Source organism: Simochromis diagramma, unplaced genomic scaffold (genome assembly GCF_900408965.1).
Source record: "Simochromis diagramma unplaced genomic scaffold, fSimDia1.1 OVJJ01000571.1, whole genome shotgun sequence".
Lineage (NCBI taxonomy): Eukaryota > Metazoa > Chordata > Actinopteri > Cichliformes > Cichlidae > Simochromis > Simochromis diagramma.
Genome location: NW_024386885.1, coordinates 288274 through 301347, shown reverse-complemented (window position 1 = coordinate 301347; position 13074 = coordinate 288274).

Sequence of the window (13074 nt, the reverse complement as noted above, 5' to 3'; positions counted from 1 at the left end):
TCCAAAATGGCGGGGAAAGAGAGTTCAGGTGGACTGATCATGACATATTTGAGATAAATAAAATGAAAAGTGTCGTTTAAGTATCCTTTAATGCATAAGACAGATAACAGTACTTGGGCCATTCTACAGCTTCACGTAAAGAACATAGAGAAAAATCCAAATACCGCTGAGCACCTTATTATAAAGAAGAATTAAGAAAGATAAAGGACAAGGGAATAAAATAATAAGATAGGACAAATATTTAAATCTATAAACAGAGCTGCTTGTGAGATGTAGTGCAATGGCCAACAGAGATGGGCAGTAAAGCGTTACTGTAATCCGATTACTTTTTTCAGGTGACGAGTAAAGTAAGGGATTACTATTGCAAAAACGGTAATTAGATTACCGTTACTTTCCCGTAGGAACGCTGGGTTACTAAAACCGTGATTTTTTTATTTTTTTTTGCAAGAATGTCTCATGACAGTGAAGTAAGCCAGTGCAATGTTCGTGACAACAGCTGTGTGCTGTGTCAACAATGGATAATATATTAAGTGCGGGAGAGAGTATGAGCATGCTGTGTTTCTGCTGTGTTTTACTTGCATCTATTTGAAAGACTGAGTGTAAACACAAAAAAATATTTTATTTTATGTGCTGGAATGTGCAGAAAATAGGTTTAAATGTTAAACAAATTTCTTCCAGTCAGAGAATGTTACATATAATTAAATTTTTGCTTGATGCATAAAGTTAAAAGATTCAAACTAATAAAACAAGTTTTAAAAAGAGACTTTTCCATTTGATTACATTTTGTATTATGCAGAAAAAGTAGAATTGGGCTGACAGATCTATCGCTTTATCACCTATTCAGTTTGTAAATCGTGTTTTTAAAAAGTAACTAAGTAACTAAGTAATTAATTACTTTTGAAAATAAGTAATCAGTAAAGTAATGGGATTACTTTTGGGGGAAAGTAATCAGTAATTAGTTACTGATTACTTTTTTCAAGTAACTTGACCAACACTGATGGCCAACAGGTTTGACAGTAGTTCAAATGGTTGCAGTATTCGAATATAACATTTATAAATCCAATTTTTTTTGTTTTGATTTTGTTGGCATGTCTCTGATAGCTATTAAACTGTTGTTTAACATCAACATATTTTAAAGAACGGAAATTATACTGCAAGTTGTGTCCCACACCACATGTGCAACCCTGTTACCAAAACATATTTAGTCTGGAAAAGGAAGAGTAGCGTGACGGCTACACCAAAAGTCAGCGCTCTTTTATATATTTTGTATTTTTCCATTCTTGCCCAATTAGATTGAAGGTGTCACTCTAAAGAGCAACCCTGTATCCCATGTTACCGAAAGAAGACAAATTAATTAAAAAGTTTCCTTCTTTTGTTTCTGTAACTACATTTATCCTTGACTTTCACAGTCATTTAAAACATGTGCTAAAATTACCCCCCAAAAGCCCCCAAAGCACTTTCTAGTACAAGTTTTCATTCACCCATTCACACACAGATTCATGCAGGGCTTTTATCTAGACCTCAGCACACATATCACAGGTACCTTGGGGTTCAGAATATTGCCCGAGGAGACTTTGATACAGAAAGAGGAGTCAGGGATTGATCCAGTGACTTTACAATATATAGATGATCTTCTCCACCACCCAAAACTGAGATATGTAACGAAAATGTAAATATTTTCCAAATGTTTTGGCAACTTACAAGACAAAAAGTACAGTATGCAACAGAGCTGGGAAATTGAACTAGTATGTTAGCTCTTGGCAAGCCCAAGTCCTTGACTGGTGTTTGTTGTTGTTTTTAGATCAATAAAAACTTTTTTGTGATTTTGAGTTCTGATTTTTGTCTCTTTGAGGATTTGACTCAACCTGTAGAAGGCAGTTGCTGAATGGTACACAAAGTGTTGCTTCCTTCCTGTTTTTGCTTTGGCAGTTTAACATTTTTGTCACGTATGTTGGCTGGTGTGTCGCATAGTTAATGCTTTAGATCAGGGGTGTCCAACTCCAGGCCTCAAGGGCCAGTATCCTGCAGGTTTTAGATGTGTCCTTGATCCAACACAGCTGACCTTGAGCCTTGGAGGTGGACACCCCTGCTTTAGAGCAAAGGCAAAAGCACTTGTGACCTACAAAGCTCTTCCAGAGTTAAATGAATCACATATTGCTATCTGTTCTCTGTCACCGCCACACCTTGTGCATGTTTACCCCACTCTTTTCATCATTTATAGGCTGCAAAGCCCTCACCTGGCTTATGTTGTTGTATGGGTAGGCAACTCCAGGCCTAAAGTGCCGGTGTCCTGCATGTTTTAGATAACACCCTGGGTCAACACACCTGAATCAGATGATTAGTTGATTACCAGGCCGCTGGAGAAATTCAAGACATGTTCAGGAGGTAATTTAGCTATTTGAATCAGCTGTGTTGGCTCAAGTACACATCTAAAACCTGCAGGACACCAGCACTCGAGGCCTGGAGTTGCCTACCCCTGATATGTATGAAGGAACATAAGTGTGTTGGCCTGTGTGTTTGTACATTGGGATATGTGCACTTATTAACACACGTTTTATCCAAACAAGTTGTAACTGTCTGTTTTTTAAAAAGTGCAATACAAATAAACTCATCCATATTTTTTTAGGTCTGAAGTTGTTTTTAATAAAATAAATTTAGTTCAGACACAGTAAAGAAGGACAATTATTTACATAAACACAAAGACAACATAAATATCCAGTCATCATTGAGTACAGCACCAAACCACATTTTTTTTTCTTATGTTACCGGAAGTAAGTGCAATATGCTATAAGGAGATTCAGTAAAAGCCACCAAAACAGTGTTTGTTTGTTTGTTTGTTTGTTTAAAAAAAAACACGGTTAAACAACACGTAAATACATGTTTGTGCGTAAAATTTCTCAGCACAGCATGAAAGGCAGCAACATTCCAGCGATAAGCTTCAGATAAAATCTGATGTGACATAAATGTCCTGTGCAAAAGGTTGGCAAAGTGGACAAACGTACAAGGGAGCCACTTCCCATTTCAGCCACTAGAGGACACCAAATGAATATAAAAGAGGCGAAACCTATCATTGCCCTATCATCGCTCACCGCCACGTAATTTGTTGCCTATTTGCCAACAAGCAGACTACTTCTGCACAACTTTAAAGCTGAGCGAGTGGACACTTCACTAAGCGCGTGATTAAGTACACGTATATATTTATACATCCTGAACATGCTGGGGCGGCGTACAGAACACTTTTGCACAGTGCGACGTTTTTCATTTAAATAACTCAATGAAACAGTGATAAAGTCATCTGAAGGTAATTAGAAATCTGTGTGTGTTTGCGTGTGCGACAGAGGGGTGCTTTATTCACGGTGTGAGACAGCTTAGGCCTTGCTCTGCTGTTATCTGGTGGCCTCCTACTCCTCCACCGCCACAATGTCTTCTGCTACCACATTTATCAACTTGACACGCACACTTTTCTCTCTCTCGCTCTGCACCATCCCTTCCCCTGTTCCCTTCTTCCCCTCCATATGTCTTTCCACTCCACACTTCTCCGGCTACATTTCTTCATCTTATTACTCTCAGAGAGGGGAGAGAGTGAATGATTCTTCTAACTCATCTCCCACTCTTTGTGACACTTCATTTGTCGTTGTGATTAGAGCCCATAACAGTGCCTCTGGAGTGTGCACAAGGCTGACTGTGTGTGTCTGGAAGCGTTTGGCTACAGGAGGAAACGCGCTGTAATTAACTCGCTGTCTGCGCCGCTGACGATTTTTGAGGACCGATGAAGACATTTGTGAGAGTTCATGAGGCCTTTTACCACCTCCCCTGCGCAATAATGAAATTGCACTTTGTTAATCTAACCGAGAAAGAGATTAGGTGCTTTTTACCTACATTTTTAGAAATATAACATAAAAAGAAGTGCAGACATTTATACTCCCTGGGCAAAAGACCTGCAACTGACAAATAAAGGCTATCTCATCTCCCATCATCTCATAAAGAATTTTAATTTTTTAATCCTTGGATTTCTCCACTACACTAAAGGTATACAGGCCCAAACTAACTTAGACACAGTAAGCAAAAGACCATGCACCGAAAAACTGAAGTATTTCCACCATTTGCAGTACACACCTAAATGCTGTAATCAGCATTTTCATTACTCAAACTGGAACAAGAAAAACAAACAGCAAAAAGCAACCTCCGAAGTAAAGAGGGCAGAAACAAGAAGACTTCACACTGAACATGACAGCAGAGGCAGGAAACAGACACGAACAGATAGCTGAGGCAGGGGGAAGCAACACTGAATAAACTTCAAATGCAAGAAGAAATAACGTGACTCTAACTTTGTGATGAATAACCTCCTCCAAACACCCAAAACACTTTGTAACTTAATCTTACTTTTGTTGTTGTTGTAATTTTGCCTCTGTACACAACCACAGAGCATTTTAAATCAACCAAATCTACCAAACAAGCTACCAAATGCAAGTTAGACACTTGGAATTAACTCTAGATCTTTAATCTGCTTGATTTGTCATAGAATAACAAGGGAGCAGGTCTCAACTGGCCATCAAAGTGTTTATCACTCACTTATCTACTTATGTCTCCATGTCTGCTGTGGAACCTCTGAAAATGAGGGACTACATATAAAGAGGGCTGTAATTCCTAAACAGTTAACACAATACTTTATTCAAAGCCCTTGAATTAAAGCTGAAAGTCTGCACTTCAATCACAGCTTGATTGTTTGTTTTAAAATCTACTGCGGTGATGTGCAGAGACAAAGTCACAAAAACTGTGTCCCTGTCCAAATATTTACGAGACAATTGCTCAAACATGGCGGTATCTTCTAAGTTTTGAGCTGTATTTGGGGTGCGGTCATTATTGCTCATGACATCAAGCTTTAAAAGGTTCTTTTTGGACTCGAAGATATCTTATGACAGGAACCAGGACTTGAATAATACAGCAAGAGCTAAAGTCAAACATTACTCCCATGATACTTCAATTCAGTTTTATTTATACAGCGCCAAATCACAACAACGGTCACCTCAAGGCACTTTATATTTTAAGGTAGACCCTACAACAATAAGAAGAACCCAACAATCTTATGACCCCCTATGACAGGGGTGGGCAACTCCAGGCCTTGAGGGCCGGTGTCCCTGCAGGTTTTAGATGTGTCCTTGAACCAACACAGCTGATTTAAATGGCTAAATTAGCTCCTGCAGTTCTCCAGAGGCCTGGTAACAAACTAACCATGTGATTCAGGTGTGTTGACCCAAGGTGAGATCTAAAACCTGCAGGACACCGGCCCTCGGGGCCTGGAGTTGCCCACCCCTGCCCTATGAGCAAGCACTTTGGCGACAGTGGGAAGGAAAAATGCCCTTTTAACAGGAAGAAATCTCCGGCAGAACCAGGGTCGGGGAGGGGCGGCCAAAACAGAACTCCAAAAGTCAGTACAACAAAAATTAAAAAACTAGAACTTCAATGAAAAACAAACAGAAACCAAAATATAGAATTATTTACCATTTCACAGCCAAATAAAAAGTATTTTTAAAAAGGTATATGCTGCTTTTTAAACAGATGTTAACCTTGACTGGTACGCGCCATTTAGATGTCTTTTTGATGGGTTTTGCACATTATTGAAGTCTTCTTTGTATCTGACCCAGCGTCTTAGCTTTTTGGAAAATGGACCCCACAATACAGACACTTCTTTTCACTTCTTATTGTGTGAAGACCTTAAATTAACAGTGCGCCTCTAATCCATAGTACATACTTATTCTAAGCAGGCTTTAAGTATGTGTGTTGAGGATGGAAAAATGACTAAATTAAGTATGAGTTAAATCCACTTGAACTAGATGGCATACATATTAAATGTGTAATAGAAGATTATCTGTGAAACTAAAATGTGGGTGACGGTGAAACAGCTCTGGGGGGGGGAAAGATTTATTGTATAATGTCCTGTTAGTATAAAAGTATATTTTAAAATGTAGTTAGCTGTTACTTGAATCATGCAGTTCAGTTATTTTTCTGACATATTTCGGATGCTTAACTGGCCATAAAAGAAAACATGTGATAGTATTTATCTTACTGTTGCTCTTCTACTGTTATTGAGCTCACTTTGACTCCCCTGACCTGTTTTTGTCTTTATCCTGATGCTGTGAAAAAACCCATCCAGACAATGCATTCAATCAGCCAGCCACAAACTCACTGTCGACCTTTGTGTGCTTTTTGTATCAAAAGGGTGGGCAGCAACAATTTCAACATGAATAAACTTCCTGAATCTCAGCCTGAGGATGAATCTGTAAATGTTTAGAGAAGCTGTTGCAAGCTCATTCAGAGGTTACTGGCTGAGTAATTCTGCTCGGTGAAATGAACCCATCTGAAATATAGTTGGTTTGTTTTGGTTTTTTTGATGGACATTGAACACAAAAACAAAGCTGACACCCCCACACTTTCCCACAAAAAGTGAGGCATTTAAATGATTTCTTTATTTCTTCTTTGTTTTTGTGTGACCTGCGAATAAGTGGGCACTTTCTTTGGTATTTTGTGCTGGCATGAGAACTTTTTGCTCTATTGCAAGTGTGTAGAATCAAAAAATAAGAGACAAAAGGCTTTTCTCATTTCTCTGAGTTGGCCTCCTCGTCTCCTTTGTCCTTCCTCCTCCTGCCTGTGACCCAGAAATCAATCTCAGTGTGTTGTGCTGACGGTTGTCTCAACTCCTAAAATGCCCATAGATGAAAGAGGAAAGATGGGTGCAGGAGGAGATTAATTGAGGATGCTCTGGTGTATCCTTTGCAAAAGTATTTTTACCTTCAGTGAGAAAAAGATGTAAAGCGCACAGCTGGAATGTACAACCCACCGAAGGAGGACGACTCTTAAATTTCTTTTCACAAAACAAACAAATCATAATATTTTTCCATGTTGCACAATCTTTTTGTGAATTTAATTAAGATGGCTATAAATTTAAATATAGTGCACTGAGCACTGTTACATCATAAAATCCAGCACTAGTCAAAGTTAAATGACATCACTTTAAAATGAGGATGTCTCATCTTGTTGAACGTCTGCTGCCTTCGCTTCTCTCCTCGTGCTTCTTCCTCGTGCTCCTTCCTCGCCTCCTCAGCTCCTCCTCCTCGTCTCAGGTGGGAGTGACTGAGATGCAATAAAAGGAATCGGGCATGTGCACAGTGTGATATGAGAAAGGTGGATTAATGAGAATAACACAATAAAAAGAGACACTTATAAAAAACATGATGGGGAAGCCCTACCACCATTTGTATTTTCCAGATTCTAAATTCCTCTCCTTACATCTTAGCTCCACCTACCGGGGACCTTCCTGGTAAGTATGGATGTGCTATCCTGGAAGAGCTGGACTACCTGTTCCAACTCAAAGGGCTGCAGGTATCATTTCATGCTGCAAGGACACTAGCAAAAAGTAAAGCAGAATATCAGGAGAGAAAACCACACAGGAAGAACACCAAGACTCGACACAGACAGGCCCTGGCTGGTGAGTGGATTTGTACACAAATCCATAGGGGAAATCCCTAATATGGTCATTTCAGGCATACAACTCTAACTGTGAAGCTCCGCCTACTTGCTGTTTATACTTCTATAACGGGCAGCCAATCAGCAAGTTAGCCTAATAAAGGAGGAGAAAATCAGCTTCTTTCATACAAAGTAGGACGTGAGGCCACACCAAGGACGAGTTTGAAATAAACTGCATTACTTTGAACTGCAAATCATGCAAAGCCACTCTACTAGAGCTGAAGATGATAAGGTCTACTTATAAAAAATCCAGCTTTTAGACATAGTTCTTATTAAAAATTCATATTAAAAAGTTTGTTTTGATGTCTGTTGATATCTGACAGATGCTTTACTGTTGAGATTTATACACTAAGTGACCAATTAAAAGAGTTCTTGACAAAGAACATATTAGTTTCTTGCAGCTTTATTTGATTGATGTCTGTAACTGATTACTTTCAACCACTCAGATGCTACAGTTCACAGTTATTCTGCTTTTCACATCAGTAATGAACAGCTCAACATCGTGCTCTCTGGAGATGTTAACATTTGTAGCAAACACCTCCAACTGCAACCTTCACTCACCATCTCCCTCCCATCCTGTCCTTCATCCTCCCTCTTACGCTCGGTTTTTTTTTCTGTCCTAGGTGGTGTCGCTGCTGAACATGAGTAATGATGCTGTCATCTCTGCAAGTCTCCATTTATCAATGTCAGAAGGGAAAGCCGGAGTGTTTGGTGGATATCTGTGTATGTGTGTGCGGGGGTGGTGATGTTGGGTGGGGGATAGTGAGTGGATAAGAACCAAAGCAGCATGGGAGAGACGGGAAAGATGTGGCAGAAATATAGGAGGAAGAAGAAGAGTATGGTGGCCATGGCAAAGAAAAGGGATGAAGACGAAGAGGAGTGGCACAAAGAGGAATAAGGAAGAGTTTGAAAGGGATGGAAAAGATGTATTTTGACGAAAAGGTCGTGGCCCTGCATGTGGTCTGTCTGTCTCTCTGTCTGCCTGACACCAACAGGGTGTCCCTTATTCATTGTCACAGTTACAAGCAGACAGCATTAAGGCTCTGCTCTTTAGCATATTCCAGTCTAATTATGTAAATTGGGTGTGTTAGACAAAACATTACTGAAGCAGTTAGTCAGTCTGCTTTTAGGCGCCACATGATTGTGTGTGCATTTGTCTCTGTCAGTCTTGCAACCTTGGAATGAAATGAGCTTGTCTACTTAACAGAGTAAGTGTGAATGTTCCCTGTGCACACACACACACACAGTCATTGTATGCAACCACCAACTACCACCAGCCACGGACCAGCCTGCAGGAGAACCTGAACGTGTTGAAATCTATAGATGTATAAACAGAAAACCTTCATCGTCACCCTGGCTCAAATTAATTTTACACCGTGGTTTTGCACGACCGAGTTTCGTGTTTAGTGAGATGGACAAGTAAAATTTTGGCCTAATTACCCATGGAAAAAGAAACCACCTCCAGATTGTTCCCCTTTCCTACAGTGTAAAGAAGTTTAACTACATGTTTAAGCTCTGAGATGTCTTGAGAAAAATGTCCAGTTTTCTACCTTAGAAAGAAATGCTGCTGTAGCAAAGAAGCTGATTCAGAGAAACTCTCCAACACAGCTCCCTGCGCTTACAATGTAAGAAAAAGGACTTTGTGAATAAATGCAAACTATTACAGAAAAGGTACTGGCAGCTCTTTACCCCGACTAATACATTTTCTGTGAATTCATAAAAAAATGTATTGTACTGTTGTACTGTTTACAAAACAGGAAATTCTATGGTAAAAAGTGAAAAACAGGAAGTAGGTTCTGTTATTTTATGTAGCATTAATAATATTGAAAACCACCTTTATGTCTTTATTTCTGTCATTTAATGTCGTATTCCTTATTTTGGTGTGGCAGCGGACATGCAAAAAAATGAGAATGCACTGTACAGTCCAGTCTTTATGCCCTCTTTTGCAGTTTTCATTTTTTGGAGCCTTTGGTGGGCTGGTTTGAACATCTGGGCCAGATGTTTGACACCCCTGTTATATATATCACTTTTACCTTCTCATTTCCGTCAGGTTTATATTTAAATTATTATTTTCTGGCTTTTTGTCAGTCTGAATCAATTTTATCCAGCATCACTATATTAAAATATTTTCAACTTTGTTTCATATTTTTAACTCATTTTTTTCCAATTATTTTTAATTTTTTAATTTTTGCAGATTTTTTTTTAACGATTTCTCTTCTTAATCCATTTGCAGGATTTCTTAATTTTACCACTTGTTTAATCCTTTCGTCTTTTATTTTTTCCAGCAACACATTATTAAATTACTTTTAGTTTATTGATGATTGCAGATTTTCTTATATATTTTCTTATTTCATGTTGGCTTTTAATCTTTAATTGTTTTGTTTTGCCAAGTTTGCTCTTTCTTATTACCAGCTTATAACTGTCAGTTCAAAGAAAAGCACTCTGAAGTGCACTAATGTATGAAGGGGCGCAGTATCAAAATAAAATAAGATTGATTGAAAGCTAAAGGCTCTGCCTGCCATTTTACTTTAAATGCCCTAGGAACTCTAAGTTAGCCAGCAGTCTGAGAGCAAAGTGCTCTGTTGGGGTGAAACAGTGCTGTGAGTTCTTTAAGATAAGATCGGACCTGAATATTCAACACATTGTATCTGAGGAAAAGGATTTTAAATGTAATTCTGAATTTAACAGGGAAAGAAATCAAGTGAAGCCAATGTGAGAAGAATATATGTAGTAGATTTAAATTATAATAAATATAAATCATATAACATCTGAGAAGTAATAAATGCATGAGCTAGTTTTTCACCATCATCCTGTGACCGGATGTTTCAATTTTTATTGCAAAAGAGGACACAAAGAACCCAACAGGTCCTCACCCATCTGTGGAAGAAAAAAAAAAAGTAATGTAAAAATATCAGGGTTAAAAAAAAGCATAGTGTCATATTACAATGGATGGATGGAGTTAACCTATATTATAATAATTCCAAGATAATTCCTGGAATTTTGGGAATAGGTGCAGCCGATCCAACCACCTCCTATCGTCTTTTAAAGCATGAACATGTATTATTTTGCATCTATAACAAGCACAAGCGTTTTATATTGCAAGGTAAAGCTTACAATATAAACTTGCCATACAATGCTACAAAGAGAATCCCAATGATCAGAAAGTTCCCTATGAGTGAGTCATAGCAAAAGGTGGGAATGAAGAACTCCTTTTTAACAGGAAGAGACCTCAGCAGAACCAGGCTTGTTCTCCAATCAGCTCCCACTGCTGTGGAGGTGAGAGAGAGGAGACAACAGATAAGATGAGTATATGAGTGTACCCATACACCAACTATAGGGAGAGCAGACAAAATTATGGCAAAGAAATACTGGCATATAAATGCATGGGGATGACTCGGTGAATGATGGTAAATCTCACAGGAGCCTGAGGCCAAAGCAGCATAAATAAAGGATGGTTCAGGGTTACTTTATCATGCCATCAAGGTTAGGCTACAAGTTTGAAGACTAACCTTAAAAGTAGCGATGGTATGTATCTCTGCAGTCTGAGAGTGAAGCTGTATTCAGATAACGTGATTCTAAAGGTTGCCCAAAGTTTAGTTGAGCCTTTATGTTCAGTTAATTTAGCCTAATGGGTCAGTCTGGACGTGATTGGAGCAATACTGAGTGAAATCCAAGTAAATGTTTATAAACACTCACCAGCCACCTGTTCAACTGCTCGTTAACGCTAATACTAACACGGTCAAGGCGACCCGCTGACGTTCAGAAACCTCACGGATGTGCTTGCAGACGCCATCATATCAATATGGACAAAAACCTCGGAGGAAGTTGTCCAGCACCTTGCTGAATCAATGCAATTAAGAACTAAGGTAAAAAAAAGTGGGTCCATCCCATTACTAACCAGGTGTACCTAACAGTGTCCAGTGAGTGCACGTTTCACGTGTTGACAGCTGCTGTGTAAATGATGTAAATGAACCAGGTGTAAACAGAAGCTTTCATGTAATATGATCAGCGAGAATAGTCTCTCTTTATTTTATCTTTTTGAAAAAACAAACAAAAAAAAAGTCTCTTGTAATTATCTTTTGTTAACATTTTCAGAATTCTGTACAGGATAAAAAGAAATAAGCACTGCTTAAGAACCGAGTCAAATCTCAAACTAGAAAAAACAACTGAAAAAAATACCAAAAAAGAGAGGAGGTTTACAATACAAATTAGTAGTAAGACATTGTCTGAAGTGCAATGGCATAGCTCAGATGGGTTAAAAGTGAAACCAAAAAACTTCAAAATAAAAATACTTCTCTATTTTCCAACAAACAGTAAATTCTTTACAGAGTAGAGACTGTATTATCTGATGTATTTAAACCTGTAAAAACATATTTACAAATAGCCATTATCTTTTATATAGTTTTTTTTTCTCATAATCACATATATGTCAGCACCAGTAAAAAAAAATAAAATAAAACAAAGAACATCAATAACAACAGTTTTCGTTAAAATGTTGTCTACAGACTTGGTCCCGGTACATAATGATATTTGGAGGAAGCTTCCTTTCTCTTCCTGAAGGGATTTCAAACCAGGTCACGCAGCCTCACTTTGGCTGTGACCTTAACACTGACCCACACATGTTTCTATAGCTTCCTGCCTCCGCGTTGGACTCGTAATCCTTGGGTGTTTTCCCACAAACTGCCTCTAACGTGTGATTTATGAGCCTACCTGGACTGGCATCAAACTTTTGGAAGCATGAGCATCGGAGCCCCCGCAGGTTTGGGCGCCCCGCTGCTTTTCCTACACGAGGCAGGCTCAACGACCGAGAGGGTTTTAAATTTGTGACCGTGCTCCCCCTGGTAAAACCCGGGAATGCTATAAAAACCCTACATATCCGCCCATTCTTGACATTCAGTCTCCATACAGTGAGATGGAGGACTCCCCAAAGGTGACAGAAACCCCCCAAAAAAGTAGAGAAATTCATTCGCGGGTGCTGCCAAACACAGCGGCGCTTACAGGACGACGGGCGTGGTGGTTAAAGTTCGTATTTAAAGGGTTGGATTATACAACACCAACAACCATGAGAACAGATGATGACAAGGAGTTAGTTTACAGAGAAGAAGGCTTTTTTGGTTTTGTTGATTACAGCATCGTCCTCCACACTTTCACTCTGATGAGCTAAATACAAAGTAATGCAGACACGCTTTCATTCATCTTTTAAAGCGTTAGCGATGTAAGATGTTACCAACAAGTACAGTAATAAAAACTTTTTGACACATATTCATTATGCACACATCAGGGCAGAGGAAGTCGAGAGGGAAGGGAGACACTAACTTCAGTGGAAGCACTGATTATCTCGATACTAACTGCTGTCACACTTTAGAGGGACTGATCACCCCAGCCTTCATTTTATATGTTTTTCCTTCAGCCTCCAGTTTTCTTTATTCATCTCTATGAAACAGCACTTTTTGCAAATATTTTTATTCTACGAATCATGAAACGGTTACTCCAAACATCACATAAATCGTGTGTAAAATAAATAATAATAATGATAATTAAAGTTGCAGT